The following is a 23,023-nucleotide window of genomic DNA, read 5'->3' on the forward strand; positions in this document are numbered from 1 at the left end:
TTTAATAATCATTATAATGATTATATTATCATTCAAAAAAATCAGTAATCATTATATTTAACAACTATATTATTAACCACGGTGGATGTAGAACATTTTTTTAAAAAAAAAAACTCTTATCACCGTAAATGAAACTAAAATGAATAAATTAACTCACTTATGCTTCTTTTTTTCATTTATGAGTACTCATTTTATATATATATATATATATATATATATATATATATATATATATATATATCATATCTAACTCATTTATTCAAATGCTCTTTCTATTTATCACAAATCCATCTAGTTAGTATCCCATGTTATGACACCCTTTACCTTAAAAGTTTATTTAATTATTATTGCAAGAAAACAAGTAAAAACATACATAAAAATATATTGACTTTTAAAATTTTTTGCAAGTAAACGGTCCGCATCTTAAATCTCTTCAACATTTATGCATTGAATTAAGTAAACATAAACATAGAGGTTGGCACTCCAAAGGCCATACAAGAATAAAGGAAATTCACTATTAGAAAATATGGATTCATCTTTTGTTTAACATCAATTTTAAAAAAACTAATTTTAAAAAAATACGACGACATTTTTGTAAATAAGATGTTATCGTAAACCTCGCTTATAAAATAATCGATTTTGGTTGGTTAAGAACCAATATTGCCAATGCTATATTTATCCCTCTAACATCGGTGTTTTTTTTTTAATGTTTTGTTTCTAATACCTAATTTTATGTCAATTTCTATTGCCCAAAGCTCTCGTACCCTCACTCTAAAACTCTCGCTATTGTGAACTTTGTTGCTGCGTTTGCCACTCTGTCGTTCCCCTCTCCGTGATGGCACCTTGTGTGACAAGTATGCTTTCCCTTTTTGCTTGTGATTATTTCAGGCTTGAACTCGGAGTTAGAGCTTCAATTGGATCCCTGCAGGGTCTTTTGCTTCCTTCTCATGAGAAATGCAAAATGGGATCTGAGATTTGAGGGGTTTTAATCTGTTTAAAGATATAAGAAGTGCAAAATGAGATTTGAGATCTGAGATCTCTCAAACTCTATTCAAATTTGAGATATGAAACCCGTTTTGGTGTGAAGATGCACTCACAGGGGTGTGATGCGCTGAAGGTGCGGTGCATGAAGGTCGTAGTGAAGACATTAAAGGTATGTGTTGTGACACTCAGATTTGAGATATGAAACCCGTTTTTGTTGTAGATGGAAACCATACTGCTAGAAGATGACAATGTTGCAAAAGCACTTCTTAGCTTTATTTCAGAGTCCTGGGTTCTGACTCCTCAAATTTTATAACAAGGTATGTGTTGCTAAATATTCAAAGTGTTAAAGGTTAAAGCAAAAACTATTGCCATCTTTTATAACAAGGTATGTGTTGCTAAACAAGAAGGACCTCCATTGATTCAGTTCTAGAGAACCCAAAATTTCAAAAACTATTGCCATCTTTTGATGAGTTACTTTGTGCTCTTTCGCTAGAGATAAAGGTGAATACAGATGGGAAAGTTGAAATTTGTTTGGTTGGTGACCCTGTAGTAACTTCTTTAGCATTGCTTGTTGCGTTAGATGCTCTGGATGACATGATTTGCAATCTTAACAAGTGTGAAATCTATGGGAAATATATGTTTCAGTTGCCACTTTTAAAGTTAAATAGAATACATTCTGGTTCAGCAATTGCAAGTTCAAAGGAGTTGCCTTTTGAATTGTGAGTTTGTTTATAGCTGGCTATTTTATGTGTTTACCATACGTATGCCTTATAGCATCCATAAAGTTGTCCCTGTTTTATTAAATTTCATATAACATCAGCATTTGATGGCACTCGAATGTCTAAATGGGAAGAACCAAATGGAGCAAGAGGTATGGTTAACCAAATAAATAACTTACAACATCAAATTATGGTTCAAGCTTAAACATAGTTCTATAGAATTCATTAAGGTGTTGCTATCTTTCACCTACAAATGGAAAAACATGATTTCTACTCTCCCATTAGAAAATAACAAGTTGTTATATGTCACCTACCATATGGTTATACTATATACTAATTGCTGAGCAAAAAAAAATACTATATACTAATTGCCATTCTTAATAAATTATATATTAATGAGATTTTATTGGGGCTTTTTCTTTATTGTAACTCAGTGGATGATTTTTATGCCAACTACATCAAACCAACCATTGTAAATCATATGTTGACTACTTGGCTTGGTATTTTTCTTTGCTATTATTTTTCTGTAGTACCTCAATAAATAGATTGTAAACCAACCGCTTACAATTTATAGCGTTAAGCTGCTAATAGTCAAATGTTAGTAAATTGACTTCTAGTTAGTTTCTCTGCAATGTTATGCAATTCCTTGTTAAAATTCTCGTGATTAGGAGTTTTGCTTTGTTGGTTTTCTTTCTTCAAGGCATAGATTTAATATTAATGAAAAAATTCATAATTATGAAAAGTGTTAGGCACTGAAGCTATAGTCTATTTAAAAGAAATAAGGGGTAGAGAAGGGATGTGAGGGAGGAAGCAATGAAAAATATTTAGTGTGCCCAAATTGACTAAGTGGACTCTAATCATAATAGAATAGATAGACATCTTGCAGTGTGTCAATGGAAATGACACTCGAGGGAAAATGTTGAATGTTTTTCTAGGGGGTTGTGAGAGGAGGAGGAGAATTTTGGGTAAAGTTGGTGGTCATTTTGCCTCGGTAGAGATTGCTTATTGCAATCTGTTAGTTTTGTTTTTTTCCATCTTTCTATTACTACAGGACTTTCCTCTTTTTGTTGGATAAATAATATTTAGATATTTTCATTCCCTATCAAAATGCTAGTGCCAAAAGTGTAATTCCATTTGATTTCTATGTCCACCCTATTCTAAAGGTGCAGACACTTGCTCTCTTGCTGCATAGGTTGTTGGGTCGTGTATTGAACATTTGATAACATGATGTTTGAGCTTGTAGCATATGAGTTGATGTCAGCCAATGATGCACCAGAGAGGGATCCAATGGACTGGTATGGACTTTGGGATGTATGCTGAATTACTCTTGATTCTTTTCTTTGTTGCTATTATTGTTATTATTATTAATTATTTTGTAAGTAGTTGAGTTACTCCGCCTTACCTTATAGTGTTCTCTAATACTAATAAGCTTAACTGCTCCAAATTAAAGTAATGTAACTGCTTCGCTCTCCAGATATGATTAACCATGAAAATTTAGTCTGAATTTAATTTGTAGTCAATTTAAAACTTACTTGATTGTTGTAACTTTATTTTACATTTCAAAAAAGGATTCCAAATGTTTTTTAAACATAATATAGTTTGTTGGTAGTATAAAGCTTATGCCACCGTCTTATCATAATGAAATCCTCAAAATAACATGGAAGCCAAGCCAAACAAATTGTGTCATAAGTGTGTGCCCTGCATTTTCTATGGAAAACTCTATCTCTCTCTCAGGTGGCAGACCGGATATAGCCTCAGAAAACACTTCAGGAAACTCTCTGACAACAGGGAGGTCACACATAAAAACCTTTGTCTCTATTTCCAGGCTAGACAAGATCATGTATACTTGAGTATCTTCCTTTAAAGATGTCACAACTTGGTTGACAGAGATAAACATCATATCCTTACTCACTCTAGAATCATCAAACACCACACTTTTATCAAAATAGTTCAACAAGACATGGTTGGAAGATAACCAGTCCATACCAAGAATAACATCAAACTGACTCAAAGGCAAACAAATCAAATCAATTAAGAATGTTGTACCAGAAATCTCCATAGAACAATTCAAACACACATTAGAAGTTAACACAGAACCACTAGTAGGGGTTTCTACTACTAGATCTTTATTTAAAGAAGACACATAAAGCTTAAGTTTTTCTACACACAAATAGGATATAAAGGAATGGGTTGCACCGAAATCAAACAACACAAGCAAATGAATCCCATTTATGAAACATCTACCTTGGATTAGATCTTTGGATTTTGAAACTTTAGCACCATTAAGGGTAAAGACTCTTCCCGTGGCCTTTGGGTGTCTAGTTTGGTCACTCGGGCCTCCACCATTTTGCTCTTTCTTGGGTTGTGTACAATCTCTTTGAGTGTGTCCCTTTTGTCCACAATTAAAACATGCTATGCCTATATCGGGACATTTGGAGGAGATGTGCCCTGGTTTACCACATCTGTAACAAATGATATGAGTGGAGAAAGTATTGGGTTTGCTACCACTACCGCCTGCAAATCCCCTAGCAGCAGTTCTCTGATTGTCATGGCGGTTACCATATTGCTTAGGAGGAGTCGAATATGGTTTTCCCCGATGTTGAGGCCCATTTTTTTTGTTCCTCATTGGGCATGTACTCCTATAATGGGCCGCCCTGTCTCGGGAGTCTTTATCCCAAATCCGACACATGTTAACCAAAAGTGGGAACTGACGAACACCTTGGTAATTCACAGCTTGCTTCACTTCAGGTCATAAGCCATTAAGAAACTTTACACACTTAGAACTCTCACCATCTCTCCCTTGATAATGGGGAAAGTATCACACCAGCTCCTCAAACTTGGCTGCATATTCAGCCACAGTCATACTTCCTTGCTTAAGCTCCAAGAACTCTGTCTCTTTCTTGTTCCTAACATCCTCGGGAAAGTATTTCTAAAAGTGGGAACTGACGAACACCTTGATAATTCATAGCTTGCTTCACTTTAGGTCGTAAGCCATTCAGAAACTTTACACACTTGGAACTCTCACCATCTCTCCCTTGATAATGGGGAAAGTATCTCACCAGCTCCTCAAACTTGGTTGCATATTCAGCCACAGTCATACTTCCTTGCTTAAGCTCCAAGAACTTCGTCTCTTTCTTGTTCCTAACATCCTCGGGAAAGTATTTCTAAAAGTGGGAACTGACAAACACCTTAATAATTCACAGCTTGCTTCACTTCAAGTCGTAAGTCATTCAGAAACTTTACACACTTGGAACTCTCACCATCTCTCCCTTGATAATGGGGAAAGTATCTCACCAGCTCCTCAAACTTGGCTGCATATTCAGCCAGTCATACTTCCTTGCTTAAGCTCCAAGAACTCCATCTCTTTCTTGTTCCTAACATCCTCGAAAAAGTATTTATCCAAAAACACTCTCTTGAAAATGTTCCAGGTCACATCTTGACCTTCAGCCTCTAGGCATTGGCGAGTATTCTCCCACCAATACTTAGCTTCTTCCACTAGAGTATATGCACCAAAAGCAACCTTTTGCCCCTTCGGACATGCCATAACTCGGAAAATTTTCTCAATTTCCCTTATCCAATTCTGAGCACCATCAGGGTTGTATCCTCCATTGAAAGAAGGAGGGTTGTTTCGTTGGAAGCGATCCAACCCCTGGTACCCAACAGCTCCACCAGCTTCTCTATTCGGATTCCCTATATCCTGAGCTAAGGCTTGAAGGGCATCCACTATCGCACGATCATTCCGTCCAGTCATCACTCCCTATACACACCAGGGAGTTAGACTTGGAAGGAATACACACAAACAAAGAACCACACAACAATTACAACCATCACAAATTCCTACTCAGTTACTCTTGAGAGTTGATGCCTCAAGACATTAACACCCACTTTCCATCATTTGCATTTTCTGATTGCTTGTCATATCATTCCATTGCCCTTCACAAATTATACAGGTGACCAATCTAATAATCCATGACTCAGCATTGAAATTCATGGTATAGCAGACATCAGAAAAACAAATTCAAGGAACATAGGCAAACATGATGAGCATACACAACAATCATTATTCAACACTCATATCCAACAAATATTCGTCATCCACATCCAACAATTACTCATCATCCATCCCTGGACCTATGAATGTATGTATACATGATTTTGATGAAGTCAAAGAAGAATCTAACAAGGCTGCTTCAAATGATAAGCATTTGCTTTAAGAATAATTCAAGATTGCTTCAACAAACAAAATCTTGTTTCAAGATTCACTAAAGACCAAAGTCTTGCCTTAAAACAAAGTGCTTTCAAGACATGCAAGACTCTGGTAATCGATTACCAGGAAGTGTAATCGATTACCAGAAGACAGAGTTGAGAAATAGCTGTTGAAAAAGATTTTGAATTTGAATTTTCAACATGTAATCGATTACCATATATTTGTAATCGATTACCAGCAACGAAACTCCTGAAATTCAAATTCAAAAGTCATGACCCTTCAAATTATAACTGTGTAATCGATTCTACAAACATTGTAATCGATTACCAGTGAAGAGTTTTCAAAAAATCTGTCAACAGTCACATCTTTTAATTAGATTTGTAAATGGTTATTAAAGGCCTATAAATAGGTGACTTAGGCACGAATTTTGGAGAGAGTTTTGCTGGTCCAGAATGTCTTATCCTCTCAAAAGAAAATGAGAGAGATTTCAAGAGAACTTTATTGTCAAATTCTCTCTCAAGAACTCTTGGACAAACACTTGCAAATCCATTAAGAGTTCATCCATGGATCTTCATTGTAATATTCTTTTCTTGAAGAGAGAATTCTTCTTCCATTCTTCTTACTCAATGAAATTGATTAAGGGACTGAGGGTCTCTTGAGTTGTAAGGATTCCTGAACACAAGGGATGAGTTGTCCCTGTGTGTTTCAGAAGTTGTAAAAGATTTTACAAAAATAGTGGAAATCTCAAGTGGGTTGTTTGAGTATTGGACGTAGGCACGGGAAGTGGCTGAACCAGTATAAAACTATGTTTGCATTCTCTCTTCCCTTATCTCATTTATTTTGTTGCAATCAATCTTGTATTTTATGTTTAAAGAACACTATCAAATTGATTGTTGCTTCTTCTGCATTCTAAGCCTATCACTCTTAAGTTATTGAGGCCACAAGGTCCAACAAGACCCAATCAAGACTGCACAGAATGATGCATGCACCTGACTCAACACTCAGATGCAATGTGGTACGTACCAACAACTACCAAGTCTCAAGAAATAGTCTAAGCGTGTTCACACAACACTCTCACTTAGGAAATTGTGCTGAGTTTGTCGAGACCACCCGGGTGTGCACGTAACATCCACCCTCCCATAGGTGATCAGCCTGGGAGCCAAAAGGTGTTCCCTACCAGGTGACTAGCCTCCTAGTACAAAGTACACTTGGTCACAGTTACTCTATTTCTTGTGTCGTATGAGCTATGATCACGGCCAAAAGTAAGTGCCAAAGACCATGGACCAATTAAAGCGCCTAAGCATCCCCTCAGAAATGCTTAGATTCTTTAACCACGCTAGTTACCCACGTCTGGGTCATCCGCTAAAGTCAGTGCACTCTACCCCCCATGACATACACTCCATACAACGTATGATCGTGACCAAAAGCTAGTACCAAAGACCCTGGAAGGTCAGTGCATATTGCCCCCCACGATCGTACACAACATCCAATGTATGAGCGTAGCCAAAAGCTAGTGCCAAAGACCCTGGAAGGTCAGTGCACAGTGCCTCCCACGAACATACACAACATGCATATGCCAATGCATTTCCAACATCAATCAACATTCCATTTCCATGTCATTTTCAACATAAATATCATCTCGTCTCAATGATGTTATTAACAACAACAACCACACACACACACACACACAGGCATTCCATGACCCTAACTATTGTGTTAAAACGATAAGTTTTATAATAAACTCCCCTCACTTATCGTGAGCTACCCCGCGGGTTCCTTTTCGCGTCACTTGAAGATTCCTTTTCGTCCTTGCTCGTCGATTCCACGCAAGCCTCTACGATGCCAAAACGAAGGAGACTTAATATGGATTTCAGAAAATAAAACTAACACCAATGCTCTGGGTCAAACACCCACGTTACTTCGTGAAAGAACTGAGAGCATTTCAGGTTTTACAAAGGGATATCATCTGGAAATTCCGACCACGCCAATGTGATCGGGGTTCATTGTAGGTTACAAAAATAACATGCATTTCATGAAAAGATAACGTTTACAAAGTCTCTTTCTCTAGGATTTTTCAAAGGAAATGTAAAACATGCAATGATGGTTCCAAAGTCAGAAAAGATACAAAGACAAGCTGAAACTAACAATAAACAAGCGTAGAACCATGGTTACCTCGAAGGAAAACGAAAGGTCAGACTAGGGTTTCGTCCTCTATCGAAATCGCGAGCCAAGTTGAAAGATTTCGCTTTGGTTGAAGGGTTCCTCTCAGTGTGGGGTTGCAACGGAGAACAATAGCAGTTTGTGGTGGCTAATGGTGGCTGTGGGTGATGGAGAAAGTGCTTGGGACGTTAGAAATGGCTTTGGAAGAAAGAAAGAAGAAAAAATGGTGTTTTTCCTAAGCTACACGAAAGCAAAGGCTGAAAACGTTCAAGTGAGAAATGGTCTCGGACACGGAAATGTCGCGCACACTCCAGACATCTTCTCGAAGATCCCAACGGTCAGATCGTGGACAAGTGTCTTGTGAAGATGTAGACTAAATTTTGAGAAGATCCAACGGTTAACAAAGGCTGGGAAGCATTTGTACCGAGACAGCTCATGTAGCTTCCTTGAGAAGCTTCATTAAGAGGCTTCCTCAAGAAGCTTCCTTGTGGCTTCTTTGAGAAGCTAGATCCTTATCTACCCACACCCCTTTATTAACTAAATTAACCTCTTTAAAAATAATTATGGATAAAAACAACACAACAAATATAATCAAACATCAAACATATATATATATATATATATATATATATATATATATATATATATATATAATATATATATAAGGATGTTACATTGGTCAGAGCCCGGAGAAAGCCTTACCTTAGGACCAGAAGTGGTACAGCAAACTATTGAGAAAGTTAAGTTAATCCAGGAAAGGATAAGGACTGCTCAGAGTAGGCAGAAAAGTTATCATGATAAGAGGAGGAAAGATCTGATATTCGAGGTTGGTGATCATGTATTCTTGAGAGTCACTCCGTGGACTGGGGTTGGTCGAGCATTGAAATCCCGAAAACTCACACCTCGCTTTATTGGTCCTTTCCAAATTCTTAAGAGAGTTGGCCCTGTGGCATACCAAATTGCATTACCCCGTCTCTTTCTAATCTTCACAATGTCTTTCATGTGTCTCAACTACGTAAGTATATTCATGATCCATCCCATGTAATCTAATGGGATGATGTACAAGTGAAGGAGAATTTGACATATGAAACATTGCCTTTGAGGATCGAGGATAGGCGAATAAAACACCTAAGAGGGAAAGAGATTCCGTTGGTCAAGGTGATCTGGGGAGGTGCATCAAGAGAAGATGCCACGTGGGAATTAGAAAGTCAGATGCGAGAAGCTCATCCATCCTTGTTTGAATAAGGTAAATTTTGAGGACGAAATTTCTAAAAGGGTGGGAGAGTTGTAACACCCTGATATATATATATATATCTCTATATATATTTAGTAATTATGCTTGATGTTTGATTATATTTGTGTGTTATTTTTATCCGTAATTATTTTCAAGGAGGTTAATTTAGTTAATAGAGGGGTGTGGGCAGATAAGGATCTAGCTTCTCAAAGAAGCCTTTTGAGAAAACTTCTCAAAGAAGTTACAAGGAAGCTTCTTGAGAAAGCCTCTTAATGAAGCTTCTCAAGGAAGTCACATGAAGTTGCCTCGGTAAAAATGCTGCCCAGCCTTCGTTAACCGTTGGATCGTCTCGAAATTTGGTCTACAGCTTCACAAGACACTTGTCCACAATCTGACCGTTGGGATCTTTGAGAAGATGTCTGGAGTGTGTGCGAAGCTTCTGTTCCCGAGAGCATTTCTCATTTGAGCGTTTCAGCCTTTGCTTTCGTGTAGCTTAGGAAAAACGCCATTTCTTCTTCTTTCTTTCATCCAAAACCATTTCCAACGTTCCAAGCTCTTTCTCCATCACCCACGACCACCATTAGCCACCAAAAACCGCCATTGTTCTCTGTTGAGACCCACACCGAGAGGAACCCTTCAACCGAAGCGAAATCTTCCAACTTGGCTTGCGATTTTGGTAGAGAACGAAACCCTAATTTGACCTTTCATTTTCCTTCGAGGTAATCATGGTTCTATGCTTGCTCCTTGTTAGTTTCAGCTTGTCTTTACATCTTTTCTGACTTTGGAACTACCATTGCATGTTTTACGTTTTCTCTAAAAAACCCTAGAGCAAAGAGACTTTGTAAAAGTTATCCTTTCATGAAATGCATGTTATTTTTGTAACCTACACTGAACCCCGATCACATTGGCGTGGTGAGAATTTCCAAATGATATCCCTTTGTAAAACCCGAATGCTCTCAGCGCTCTTAAGTAGTGACGTGGGTGTTTGACCCATAGCATTGTTATTAGCTTTGTTTTCTGAAATCCTTATTAAGTCTCATTCTTTTTGGCATGGTAGAGGCTTGCGTGGAACCGACGAGCAAGGACGAAGAAGAAATTTCCAAGTGACGCGACGAGGAACCTGCGGGTAGCTCACGATAGGTGAGGGGAGTTTATTATAAAATTTACCATTTTAACATCATAGTTAGGGTATCTGTCTGTCCCTGTTGCATGTTGAATTTTCTTTCAAGAAAATTATGTTTTTAACTAATGGGTTGCGATAAAATTGTTATTGATATGCATGTTGGTTTTTCAGGAGAACCTATGTTTTTACGAATGGGATGCGATATATATATATATATATATATATATATATATATATATATATATATATATATATATCAATTATTGATATTGTTGTGTTTGTTTGATTTGTGTTGTTTGAAGACCTGTGACTGTGAATCTAAGACATGAAATATATATATATATATATATATATATATATATATATATATATATATATATATATATATATATATATATATATATATATATATATTTGTCTGTCTTTGGCAACATTCATACGTTGTATGGACTGTATGTCATGGGGGGTAGAGTGCACTAACCTTGTCGGATGATCCAGACGTGGGTAACCAGCGTGGTTAGAGAATCTTAGCATTTTTGAAGGGATGCTTAGGCGCTTTAATTGGTCCATGGTCTTTGACACTTACTCTTGGTTGTGATCATAGCTCATACGACACAGGAAATATAATAACTGTGGTCAAGTGTACTTTGTACTGAGGGGACTTGTCATTTGGTAGGCAACACCTTTGGGCTCCCAGGCTGATCACATATGGGAGGGGGGCTGTTACGTGCACAACCGGGTGGTCCCGACGAACTCAACACAGTTCCCTAAGTGAGAGTGTCGTGTGGACACGCTTAGGCTATTTTCTGAGGTTTGGTTGTTGTTGGTACGTACCACGTTGCATCTGAGTGTTTGAGTCGGGTGCATGCATCATTCTGTGCAGTCTTGATTGAGTTCATGGATGAATGATGAGTAATTGTTGGATGTGGATGATGAATATTTGTTGGATATGAGTGTTGAATAATGAATGTTGTGTATGCTCATCATGTTTGCCTATGTTCCTTGCTAGTTGTGGTTATTTGGAATTGGTATTGATTCTTTTTATAATGAACTCACCCTTGCAATTTTGTATCGTGTGGTTGATACCTGTGATGATCACGAACATTGTTCGTGGGAGCAGAATGACAGCAGCAGGGTGCAAGAAGTGAAATTCTGGTGAGGAGTCGCCGAGCCGACGTGATGACGTTGACATCATTTTGGGAGAAAGTTGTGTTTTGTAATCAACTCCTCCATAGTTGGTTTTCAAGTTGTATTTTGTTGGGTTAAAAATGTAAAACTTGGATTTTAATTATACTTATGAACAAATTTAATTTTCGTTATGTGTATGACGTGTACATAGTTACTGTTCTATATAATTATGTATATTCACTTAAGTAATGGTGTGTTGTTGGATGAATGTATGTGAGACGAAATTACTTCTATTTTCATAAGCAAAATTAAGGGAGTTTTTTTTATAAAAATTGAAATTATTGCATGTTAGAGTGTGGATATCGTAGCGACGAGGCGGGTCGTTACAGGGCTCTTTTCTCGAAATAGGCACTATGGTTGTTGTGCCAATCTATGCCAATCATCAGCTTCTACCCTAATTTTGCACAGAACAAGCTTTAAATAGGCTTTGAAATCACGACACTTCGCTTAGCGCCACCTGTAGAAGCAAAGCTTCATGGTGAATCAAAGGTGATTCAAAGGTGTTTTGATGATAACAAAAGATGATGGCAAAGGTGATGACAAAAAGTTCAAAGATCAATGAAGAACAATTCAAGAGTTCAAGATAAGAATCAAGAAGAATTCAAGACTCAAGAAATTCAAGGTTCAAGATCTCAAGAATCAAGAACAAGATTCAAGGCTCAAGATTCAAGAATGAAGAGAAGACTCAATCAAGACAAGTATTAAAAAGTTTTTTCAAAACTTTGAATAGCACATGAGTTTTTGACAAAACCTTTTACCAAAGAGTTTTTACTCTCTGGTAATCGATTACCATATTATTGTAATCGATTACCAGTAGCAAAATGAGTTTGAAAAAGTTTTCAAACTGAATTTACAACGTTCCAATTATTTTCAAAAGACTGTAATCGATTACAATGTTTTGATAATCGATTACCAGTGCCCTTGAACGTTGAAATTCAAATTCAAATGTGAAGAGTCACATCATTTCACTTAAAAGCCTTGTGTAATCGATTACACTAATTTGGTAATTGATTACCAGTGACTGTTTCTGATAAATCAAAAGATGTAACTCTTCAAAAAGGTTTTTGACTTTTTCAAATTGGTTTTAAGTTTTTCTAAAAGTTATAAATCTTCTAAATGGTGTTCTTGACTAGACATGAAGAGTCTATAAAAGCAAGACTTTGTTTTGCATTTCAATAATCTTGAACACATTCATACAATCCTTTACAAGCCTTGAATCTCTTTGAACTTCTTCTTCTTCTTTGTACCAAAAGCTTTCTGAAGTTTTCTGGTTTTCTAAACCTTGAAAACTTGTACCATTCATCTTTTCATTCTCTTCTCCCTTTGCCAAAAAGAATTCGCCAAGGACTAACCGCCTGAATTCTTTTTGTGTCTCTCTTCTCCCTTTTCCAAAAGAACAAAGGACTAACCACCTGATTTCTTTTGTGTCTCCCTTCTCCCTTGTCAAAGAATTCAAAACGACACAGTCTGAGAATTCTTTTGATTCTTCCCATTCCCTAATGCAAAAGTGTTCAAAGGACTAACCGCCTGAGAATTCTTTTGCATCCCCATTCATAAAGTATCAAAGGTTTAACATGAGATCTTTGTCTCAACACATTGGAGGGTACATCCTTTGTGGTACAAGTAGAGGGTACATCTACTTGGGTTTGACTGAGAACAAGAGAAGGTACATCTCTTGTGGATCAGTTCTAATGAAGGGTACATCCACTAGGTTCAAAGAGAACAAGGGAGGGTACATCCCTTGTGGATCTTTGCTTGTAAAAAGATTTTTACAAGGTTGAAAGAAATCTCAAGGACCGCAGGTCACTTGGGGACTAGATGTAGGCACGGGTTGTTGCCGAACTAGTATAAAAACTCTTGTGTGTTTGTTTCCTTCTTCCCTACTCTTTTACTTTCCGCTGTGCATTTAATTTCCGCTTTTACTTTCTGTTAAGTTTCTCTTCTACTCCTCATTCTCTTAACAATTTAGTAAAAACCTTAAAAGAGTAATTTTTAATTAGTAAAGGTTTAGGAATAATTAATTCAATCCCTCCTTCTTAATTATTCTGAGGCCACTCGATCCAACACCACCCTCGCGCTTAGCCTGGCTGAAGGCACCTACTGCGGTTAGCGCACTGATCTTGCGCTTAGCGCGCGACTTTGATGCTAATGCTCTGCCATATTCTCCTTTGCGCTGACGTTGTACTTAGCGATAGATATGCGCTTAGCCCAACTGCTACTTTTTGCAATTCAAAACTTAGCCTCGTTTTCACCTGGAAATGCACAAATTTCATCATTAAATCCAATGAAAATGTTCTAAAGACAACGTTAACCATTAAACAAGATTTATTTACAAAATTTACTCCAAAATGACCATAAATTGGGGAACTCTATAAGCTTTGGAAAATGATTTCTATACAAAAGTTAGTCGTATAAAGCGACTAACAAATATGGAACTGAATCTCATTTTGACATTTTAACTCTTCCCTAAATTCCAATATAGATTTGTGATTTATCCAAAACTATTTGTGTAAACATATATATTATACTTAGAATTATATTTTTAATAGTTTTGTACACTTATTAGTTTTTATGCATATAATAAATATTTTTGTAGAAAGTGTCTAGGTCTATTTTGAATTTGTAGGTTGAGTTCTTTGTGAAATAAAATAAATATTAAAAGAATGCACTTAATGTTTGGATCTATTTTACTCAAAATCGATGTTGTAAAGACACTTTCTACATCAGTTGTAGTCGATGTAGAAAGGTGTTTTCAACATTGGTTTTGAACTGTCATTGAAAGTTGTCCACTTTCGACGACGGTCAATTCAATATCGATGCTAACTTGATGTTAAAAGTCCTCCAAAACCGATGTTGAATACTTTTTTTTGTAGTAGTAAGTAATTTACAAAAATCCATAAAGAAATTTTATAAACATATAACCCTGCCCCAATGTCACAACGATTAAAACACAAGTCCTAACTTAAAATATATCTAAACACATGAAGTTAAGCATGTTCTCTAGCATCATCTTTACTACTTTGATGATCCTTACGTGTGTGTGGCAATCAACCCAAACACATACAACACAAACAGATTGGGGAGTGTGATACATCTCACCATATATGATGTTATAAGAATTAAAGGCAATTTAAAAACATACATCATTATACGTAGCAACTTATTCACTCCATAGTCTCACAATCATATACCTTCTCATAGACACATGCATTACGATCGTTTTAAGCATGTTTTATTTGTCGCCAGTGTATACATTTTCTCAATTATTTTTTTCATTGATGTCTTTACACCTCATATCATGGTTGATTCCCATATCATCGTTTTTAGCATGTTTTATTTGTCGCTAGTGTATTTTACATGTTCAATTTGATTCCCATATGATTGCAGTATTTGTTTCCTTTGGGAGCAGTTGAAGCTGCTTAATTGGCAGGAATGTTCTCTTCTAAGTGTCTCTGAGACCAATCTTTTGTTGAACAAACTTCAAGAGTTGTCTCTGGCAAAGTTGCGACCCCACTACATTGAACCTTGCTTACCCCCTGATGCACTAAGCTCTATAGGTTGGCTCTAGCCACAAATCTTGGTCGAGCCATACTTGATGAATAGTCTTACCAATATTTATATGCTAGTGATGGATAAATAACAATATCATTCGACCATAGTAGGCACGTGGAAGAGGTTGTAAATTGCTTTTCTCCTATAGGTGTCTCTTGTTGTAAATTTGTATGGACATGGGACAGTTGGGGCATTAGTTGTATGTTTATTTTTCATTTAAGTATTAATCATTGTATCAGCGGGAATTTTAACCTAATTAGGTGTGTTTGGAAACACGATGAAACCATGTTCAACAAGAAATTTTTGCGTTCCATGCAAAAATACCGAAGCAATTTGGGTGTTGCTTCTGTGTTGCCTTGCCTTTTAATTAACGCTTTCACAACCACAATTGCTTTTCTTTTCAAGAATCAAGTTTTTAGTAAATCAGGGAGTTTAACTAATTTTACTTTTTCCTATGTCATTGTAAAGCTTGATAAGCATAAGATGGAAATTTACCATTGACTGGAATTGATGTATTTTTTTAAGCAAGAAATTAATTACCCACAAAAAATCTATTGATATCAATTTATCAACGTTTGTCTCTTTGAAGAAATAGCTTTTGCAAGATTTTAATTATTAAAAAACTGCATATGGAGAAGGATACAGTGCCCTTTAAAAGATGATATAAGATAATAAAAAAATCTTTAAATTGCAATTTATCTTTTAATATATATTAACATTATTAATTAAGGTTATTGAATTCAAGAATTTAAGTAAAGTTGTAAAAGTTTTGTAAATTTGATTTGTAAGAGTTTACTTTGAAAAAGATGATGGAATTTACAATCCAATAGGGGGTGTGGGGATTGGTTTTGGAATCAAATCAAACTTAAAATAAAGTTTTGAAAATTTTTCGTTTTCAAATATCATATCATAAAATTTTTATTTAAAACCAATATTTAATTAATCACTCGTATACAATATTCTTTTGTTAAAATTCTTTACAAAATAAATATTTTTAAACTCAGCAAATTGATAAAAAAATGTGAGAGAGATAAGATTACGGAGAAGAGGAACAAGAAGATTTATACTGGTTCACTATTTATTTTTAGAAAAAAGCTATTTTAGTTATCTAATTCAACTTAAATTAGATTTTCATTATGCATTTTGAGTTCTTACAAGTAATCACAATTAATCTCAGTTCCTTCTAAAAAAACAAAAGACTAACACACCTAACCCTAGGGTTCTTTGTGACTAAAAGCCTAAGAGACACCTACCCTTAGCCCAAACTAGAGAATCCTATTCGAGCATGATTTAAGAAGTTCATGCATATGTTGTAACAACATGTAAAAACATATGAAAACTGAGTCCAAGAGACACATAAATTGGTCATTCAAATACGATAACCAATGTTTGATTGAATGGATCTCTTCTTGATCTCCTAAAGATATTAACAACTCACTTTAACTATGAATGCTTGAGAAACGAAGACTAGAGTGAGTGAGTCTCAAAACCTCATCCTAAAACACTCATTTGAATTCATGAAAGTGAGAACACAAGGTGACTATTTATAGACAAAACAATTATAACCGTCTGTAATAGATTAAATTGCTAATGTAATCGATTATCTCGAAGAAGTAATCAATTAAAGTGTTCTTCCCAAAATCTGGAAAACTTTCAAGAACAATGTAATCGATTAAAGTGTTCTTGGTCATTCCTAAGAACACTTTCAAGAACGATGTAATCGATTAAAGCAAGGACTCGTGAAAACCAGACATGGTCTCAAATGAACTGTGTAACTAATTATGGATAATTGGTAATCGATTAAACTATAACCAGGTTATCTCTGCAAGCTTCTCAAAAGACGCACAATCGATTACAAAAACTAGGAATCGATTAAAACAGAGTTTATGCATTATACATATGATGATGCATGATGTGCATATGGATATATTAAGACTAAGATGCAACAACCAATACAAATGTCACTCAATGAGTTGGGCATGTAAAAAGACAAAACTCTTCAAACATCAAGGCTTAATCTTCATGTTGCCCCCTATCTCTAACAATCTCCTTTTTTTGCCTAGATGATGCCAAACTTGAATTGTCATTTAAGTGCATTTGGAGAGTCTTAAGAGTAGAGACTTTTCTTGAGATAAACTTGAAATTATCTAAACACTATTGCCAAGAGATGTGTCAAATCATATCATCATCATCATCATCACAAAGTAGAGTTGTCAAATGACTGAATAAGAATGTATGTATGCAATGCACTACTTCTCCCTAATGCAATGCTTCTCCCCCTTTTGGCATAACAAGGCCAAAAAGTGACAAACACTCATAGAGTAAAAACAGACAAACATAAGATGTGAACTAGGAAAAGATCATAGCATTTCATTCAAGTCATTAACTAGTACAACAAAAAGAAACAACTTAAAAAAAAACATAACAACTACTAAAACCAAAAACTGATATAAGTAATCAATTAAATATGATACTAAAACCTTCCTCTTGGTTGTATCCTTTAGCAACCAATCGGGCCTTGTTCCTAACTATGATGCCTGATTCATCAAGCTTGTTTCAAAGCACCTATTTGGTTCCGATTGGCTTGTGAAAGGCAGATTTAGGGACTAAATCCCACTCTTCATTCCTTTTAACCTAATTTAGTTCTTCATGCATAGCCAACAACCAATGCTCATCATACAAAGCTTCATCTATGTTTTTATGTTCAATTTGAGAAACAAATGTCATGTTATTGCATAAAATCCTAAGTCTAGAGAGAGTAGATACTCCCTTGGATATTTCACCTATTACGTTGTCCAAGGAGAGGTCTCTTGGAGTTCTTCATTCCTTTGGGAGGTCTTTAGGAGGTGTGACAGTGATTTCCTTGTTTTTTGAAGATCCTTAACCTTGGTTTCATCTTTAAGTGCAATGTCCTTATCCTAAAAGCATGCATTTCCATCTTCCAAAGCATTTTCTTGAACAAGAGAGTTAGTTTCATCACACACAACATGTACAGATTCTTCCACACACAATGTTCTCCTATTAAACACGCTATATGCCTTGCTTTACAATGAATAACCAATAAAAATTGCCTCATCGACTTTTGCTTCAAATTTTTCAAGAGATTTTTTTCCATTGTTTAAAACAAAGCATTTATATCCAAAAACCGTTAAATGAGAAATATTTGGTTTTCTTCCTTTGTAAAGATCATAAGGATTTTTCTTTAAAATAGGTCTTATAAGAAGCCTATTGAGAGTATAGTAAACAATACTCCAACATTAGCCCAAAAGTACTTCGGCAGATTTGTTTCATTTAGAAGAGTTTTAGCTCCTTCTTCAAGAGATCTGTTTTATCTCTCCACAACACCATTTTGTTGAGGTGTTCTTAGGGTGAAAAAATTGTGGTGAGTTTGATTTTCTTCACAAAAATTTTCAAAATACACATTTTGAAATTCACCTCTATGATCACTTCTAATTGAAACAATATTAAGATCTTTCTCATTTTGAATAACTTTGGCAAGTTTGCAAAAAACATCATTTTTTGTTCTAAAAAACAAAGTCCAAGTGAACCTAGAATAATGATCAACAATTACTAAGTCATAGTAGTTACCGCCTAAACTCATAGTTCTTGAAGGTCCAAATAAATCCATATGAAGTAGTTCAATGGGCTTTGAAGTACAAACAACGTTTTTACTCTGAAAAGAGTTTTTAATTTGTTTCCCCTTTTGACACACTTCACACAATTTATTTTTCTCAAACTTGAGTTTTGGAATACCAATTACTAAGTCATTTTTCACTAGATGATTGAGACCATTCATGTTTACATGTGCAACCCTACGATGCCGTAGCCAAGAATCATCAATCTTACTTACCAAGCAACTAAGTTCATGAAATGATGCATGTTCAATATTAAGGATGTAGATATTACCTATTCATTTACCTATGTAAACAACCTCACTAGTTTTTGCTTCACAAAATGAGACAACAATTCTTGTTGAATTCAATTTTGAAGCCTTTGTCATATAGTTGACTTATGCTCAATAGGTTGTGCTTAAGTCCATCAACATACATAACATTTTTCATTTAAGTCGTGTGATGATTTTCAATATTTCCTTCTCCCATAATTCTTCCCTTATTGTAGTCTCCAAAAGTGACATATCCACCTTCCCTTAACACAAGGTTAGTAAGTCTAGACTTGTCACCTATCATGTACCTAGAGCAACCATTATCCAAGTACCATAGTGAGTCTCTTGCTTTTATGCATACCTACAAGACAAAATCAATTAGAGAGAAGTGATAACCAATTGAGGTTGGGTCCAATGGGGTTAATTTCCACAATTAAATCTTTAGGAATCCAAACACATTTACCTCTAGGATTATCAAATCTCCTAACATAGCATTTATAAGATGTCTGCTTTCTTTTCATGCAATAATGACAAGTCTTTGCTTTAGGCTTAGGATGCACTATGTTTTTCTTTTTGGAGACCTTGTATGGGTTCACCTTTTAGGAGGAAGCAAACTTGGTTTTCTTAAAAAAGTTAGTTTGCTTGTTATACCTCAAACCAGTCTTATCGGTAGTATGCTTTTCATATTGAGCAAGTGACTAAGATCACTCTTTCCTTTGTTTATTTTCCTAAAAATATCTTTAAGATAGAAAAGCTCAGTTTGCAACTTCATACATTCTTTGTAGTGATCTTTTTTAAACTTTTCAAACTCATTTTGCAAAGATTTGTAATCATTCATATTAAGAAAAGTGAAAGCACAAATACAACCAATGGCTTTATAACTTGAAACAAGTTTTTCATTTTCTTGCCTCAATTTATCAAGCTCACTTTGTGTTGAAACCAATTTAGTGATATGCCATTTTAGATCACTTTTTAGCTTATTGTTTGAAACAACAAGCCTTTGCGCTTCTTCATGCATTTCATTAAATGCTTTTAAAACTTCTTCAAATTCAAAACTTACCTCAGTTTCTTCAATGGTTGAGGAGTCATCCTTTGAATCAGCCATTAAGCACACATTTGCAACTTCTTCTTCACTAGAAGAATTGGAGGATATGAATGCATTGTCTTCCCAAGCTACATAGGCCTTTTTTTTTGTTTTCTAACCTTTCCTTTCTTTTCAAAAAGTTGTTTTCTAAGGTAGATAGGACAGTATGATTTGGTGTGGCCTTGCTTCCCACATTCAAAGCATGTGAAGGCATTGTTGTTGCTTTCCACCTTCTTAGAATGTTTAGAGAATTTTCTGTCTTTGGATCTTTTGAGAAATTTTCCAAATTTCTTCACCATCAAGCTTAAATTCTATACGTATTCATCATCACTAGAGCTTTCTTTGTGATCTTCCTATGTGGAACTAACCTTTAGTGCAATCCCTTTCTTTTTCTTTTTTGTATCTTTTGCAAGATATTATTGAATCAACTCGTGTTCATACGCAAGCAATTTTTTTAAGAGAGTTTCCATCAAAATTAATGCCAAGTCCTTGGATTCCTTGATCACTGTGATCTTTGCTTCCCAAGTTCTTGTAAGATAGTTGAAGATCTTGATGTTTAGCTCATCATCTTCAAACGTTTTTCTGAGACCTAGCAAGTGATTCACTATATGGGTGAATCTTGTTTGAAGTTGTGAAATGGTTTCACCATTCTTCATTCGGAAAGCTTCCTATTCGGATACAAGAGTGTGCTTTCTTGCCATTCTTACACCCGTAGTGCCTTCATGAGTGACTTCAAGCATTTTCCGTATCTTCTTTGCACTTTTGCAACTTGCAGTATGAAAAAATTCATTAGAAGATAAACCAGAAGTTAAAACATTTTTAGCTTTTTGATCATCTTTCATCTCATCATCTTATTTAGGAACCAATTCACCATTGACTTTTTTAGTCGGTATAAATGGCCCTTTAAAAATAGCATTCCATGCACCGAGATCAATTGACTGAACAAACATTTCCATTCTCTTTTGCCAAAACGAAAAAGGCTCGTCCTCAAACAATGGTGTTTGATTGAGAGAAGCACTCTCTTTAAAAGTGATTTGTTTAGAGCTTATTTTAGAAAAACCATGATATTGAGAAACTTTCAAGATATAGCTCTGATACCAACAGGCAACCACAATGCATTGTTGTCGCCCACAATGCATTGTTGTCGCCCCAATTTACAGCGGTGACAACATCAACCAAGTAATTTGTGTCCTTCTCTCCCCTAAGACCACCATCACTGTTAACTTCTTGGTTAACCAATGTTGATCTTTATTGTTGCTCTGAAATAGGTCGTGTCTTTGTCTTCAAGCAGAGTGAATGAAGCCAACAACTCACAATCGCAACAACGATGGCTTTATCTTCAAGTACAGGGGTTGCCAAATAAACGCTTCGTTGTCGTCGGAGGTGTTGTTTTTTTGTTCTTTTCTTTTTCAAATCTGGTTGTGGCTCAATTGGCTAAGGATGATACATGAGATGGAAAGAGAAAAAAGGAAACAAAAACCACTAATGACGGTGCAGGGTGGAGTGCAACATGTTCAATCACCCAAAATTTAATCTTTTCTCTCAAATTACAACCCCAACACACCATCTTTGTTGCACTGTGAGAAATACAAGCTGGGTAATAGGTTCACGTTTGGAGTGGGAGAGCATAGGCAATTTCATGTGGGAAGAGTAAAAGCATTTTCTATAATTGTGATTGCTGATGATGCTTTGTAATTAATTATTGCTTGGATAACCTTGTTTGTTGGAAAACTTATGTAAATTCGTGAGTCCATTGATTGAATTTTTGTATTGCCAAATTGTTTTTTGTCTTTAACTTCATGATCCATGCCTTCACTTCACTGGTATGGCACCACCGTTGTCCTTGTAGAAGTACAGAGGGCGATGAAAAGATGAGGACAATATGCTGGAACTAGGGGTGGGAATAGGTCAGGCCGGCCTACAGGGGCCTATGACCTAGCCTACATAAAACCTGGTCTGAACTGGTCTATTTAATTAAAAGGTTAGGCTCAGGCTTTTTTAAAAACCTATTAAATTAAATAGATCAGGCTTAGGCTTGTTAAAAAGCCTTATAAGCTTGATAAGTCGGCCTATATATATGTATATATATTTATATTATTTTTTGGTACCAATTTATACTTATATTATTTTTTGGGTACAATTATTTTTTTTTGAAACCAACAGACTTTGATTACACATTATTGCTCTATAACTTCCATTCCTATAATCAAGTAAGACTTTAATCACAATTTAGGTGTGAGTCATGTGCCCCTTTATATTACTCATTATTTTTATTGGTTTTCCTATTCTGGTTAACGTTTCCTTTTCCATTAACTTTTATATTACGTTCCTACCCCAAAGCAAACAAATATAAAAAGGCTTTTAAGAAGGCTATCAGGCCAGGCTAAGCTTTTAAAAAGGTCAGGCCGAGCCAAAATAAAAGTCTTTGATAGGCTATAGGCCAGGCTCAGGCCTCAAAAATTCATCGTAGGCTAGGCTCAGGCCTTTTAAAGCCTGGCCTGACCTGGCCTATTCCCATCCCTAGCTGGAACCAATTGAATCAACTGAAACCAAAAGAATCAATTGTGCCAGTATGCTCGAACTAATTCAACTAAATGAAAGCACATAAACCAATTCTAGAACTTATCAACATTTTCATTTGATTCACTTGTCACTAATTCAACACCTACCCCAACCACCATTAATATGATTTTATTTTTAATTTTTATTGATTTTTAAAAAATAACTACAATGTTTATTATCTATTAATATTACTTAATTACTTAATTAAAACACTCCATCATAGATGTATCTCTTTAAATTGGCCAACTCATCAGCTTTGTCACATGTCCACAACCAGTTTGCCACCTGCCACAACACATTAACAAACAACAGAGGAAATAGATCGTA

General features: G+C 35.6%; 1 long non-coding RNA gene across 3 annotated transcripts; it reads left to right on the plus strand.

The window, feature by feature from the left end:
- Window positions 1-692: 692 nt before the first annotated feature.
- LOC114385068 lies at window positions 693-15,555 on the plus strand. 3 transcript variants are annotated; one of them, XR_003660835.1, is made up of 4 exons: window positions 693-854; window positions 929-2,998; window positions 10,362-10,444; window positions 11,548-11,715. It is a non-coding gene; the product is annotated as an uncharacterized LOC114385068 (long non-coding RNA). The 3 variants fall into 3 exon arrangements; XR_003660834.1 differs by lacking the exons at window positions 10,362-10,444; window positions 11,548-11,715 and adding an exon at window positions 15,003-15,555 and having other exon boundaries at window positions 694-854; XR_003660833.1 differs by lacking the exon at window positions 10,362-10,444 and having other exon boundaries at window positions 694-854.
- Window positions 15,556-23,023: the final 7,468 nt, after the last annotated feature.

This window comes from Glycine soja, chromosome 14 (genome assembly GCF_004193775.1).
Source record: "Glycine soja cultivar W05 chromosome 14, ASM419377v2, whole genome shotgun sequence".
Classification (NCBI taxonomy): Eukaryota; Viridiplantae; Streptophyta; class Magnoliopsida; order Fabales; family Fabaceae; genus Glycine; species Glycine soja.